The sequence below is a fragment of the Salmo trutta genome, chromosome 15, assembly GCF_901001165.1.
Source record: "Salmo trutta chromosome 15, fSalTru1.1, whole genome shotgun sequence".
Lineage (NCBI taxonomy): Eukaryota > Metazoa > Chordata > Actinopteri > Salmoniformes > Salmonidae > Salmo > Salmo trutta.
Genome location: NC_042971.1, coordinates 1,271,319 through 1,273,159, shown reverse-complemented (window position 1 = coordinate 1,273,159; position 1,841 = coordinate 1,271,319). Strand labels below are relative to the sequence as shown.

At 47.1% G+C, this 1,841-nt stretch overlaps 1 long non-coding RNA gene across 1 annotated transcript; it reads right to left on the bottom strand.

The window, feature by feature from the left end:
- Nucleotides 1–507: 507 nt before the first annotated feature.
- LOC115148204 (uncharacterized) lies at nt 508–1,040 on the bottom strand. The gene is made up of 2 exons (XR_003866592.1): nt 986–1,040; nt 508–754 (listed from the first exon to the last, which is right to left on the bottom strand). It is a non-coding gene; the product is annotated as an uncharacterized LOC115148204 (long non-coding RNA).
- Between the last annotated feature and the right edge of the window lie 801 nt (nt 1,041–1,841).

Genomic DNA, 1,841 nt, shown 5'->3' with positions numbered 1-1,841 from the left:
GTCTGTGTGTGTGTGTCTGTGTGTGTGTGTCTGTGTGTGTCCAGTGTGTGTGTGTGTGTGTGTGTGTGTGTGTGTGTGTTTGTGTGTCCAGTGTGTGTCCATTTTGTGTCCAGTGTGTGTGTATCCAGTGTGTGTGTGTCCTGTGTGTTTGTGTGTGTGTGTGTGTGTGTGTGTGTGTGTGTGTGTGTGTGTGTGTGTGTGTGTGTCTGTGGCCAGTGTGCGTGTGTGTGTCTGTATCCAGTGTGTGTGTGTCTAGTTTGTGTGTGTGTGTGTGTGTGTGTGTGTGTCCAGTGTATTATTTCAGGGACACTGAAGAGCAGAGAGGATTCATAATAAACCCTAAACCCTGGATAGAGGGGCTCAGTGAATGTGGTGGTGAATGTGTACAGGTGGGTCAGTGTGTCAGAGGAGGCTCTATAGAAGGACAGAGTGCCGGCTGGCCAGTCCAGATACACTCCTACTCTGTGGGAGCTGGAGGAGGGGACGTCTATGGTAGTGGGATTATTATTGTGCCTGGCAGAGTAACTGGTGTCAGAGCAGAACAGACACCAGGACTTGTCATTCCATCCAAGACCACAGTCATCACCCCCTCCAGTCAGACCCTCTCTACACAGAACCTGGTACTGGTTGGTGAATCTGTCTGGATGGTTAGGATATGGTTGGACTTGGTCTGTAAAGGTCACCTTTCTGTTCCCTTCAGACAGAGAGAGGTGTGTGTGTGCTGTGTTTGGGTCCAGTGTGAGCTGACAGGAATCTGGGAGAAGAGCAGAGACCAATGAGGGGAGTCAGAACAATAAGTTAAGTCAGATACTGTATCTACCCTGTCTTTGATTAGAGCACAGCAGAGATCAAATCAGAGAAATATGAGGAGTCAGATAGATACCCAGTCTTTGATTAGATCTACTATTGCTATATATTTCTAGAGGGATTGTTAGGAGTGTCAGTAAAAAGAGACTGTTAGTTACTTCACAATAAAGAGACTCACATTGTAACAACTGTTCTCTGGTCTTGGGCTCTGGAGGCAGAACAACCTCCACTATATTCACTACAGACACACAAACACATTGACAGAGAGAGGGAATGTTATCATCATACCATATTCCACATGTATATGACTAGTAGGGAACTTTCAATGGTCTAAAGTTGATGTTCTTATTGTTTTCAACACACCTGTGGTGGAGATCTTGGTCCATTCTCCTTTAAGGAAGTCTTCTAGTTTCTCTCTCAGTTCAGACACAGTCTTACTCACATCTCCAAAGTACTGAAGAGGACGGACAACGATGCTGGGTAAGTCTGAAGATACACTGATACTGGAGAGAGACTGATAACTCTGGAGAGAGAGAGACAGAGACAGAGAGAGAGAGGGACAGAGAGAGACAGAGAGAGAGACAGAGACAGAGAGAGACAGGGAGAGAGAGAGAGAGAGAGAGGGAGAGAGAGAGAGAGGAGGGACAGAGAGAGAGAGAGAGAGGGGGACAGAGAGAGAGAGGGACAGAGAGAGGGGGACAGAGAGAGAGAGAGGGACAGAGAGAGAGAGAGGGACAGAAAGAGAGAGACAGGGGGACAGAGAGAGAGAGAGAGGGACAGAGAGAGAGAGAGGGACAGAGAGAGAGAGAGGGACAGACAGGACAACATAATGATTGAGATGAATAGTTTCACATGAAGTTAATTTCATATCACATGTAACAAGACAGTTTAGTTACCTGGAGGAAATGGATGTGATCCTCTGTGTGTGAGAGCTGCTCCAGCTCAGTGCTTCTTTTCCTCAGCTCAGCTATCTCCTGCTTCAGTTGCTCCAGGACTCCTTCAGCTTCACTCACTTGATCCTTCTCTTGGGCTCT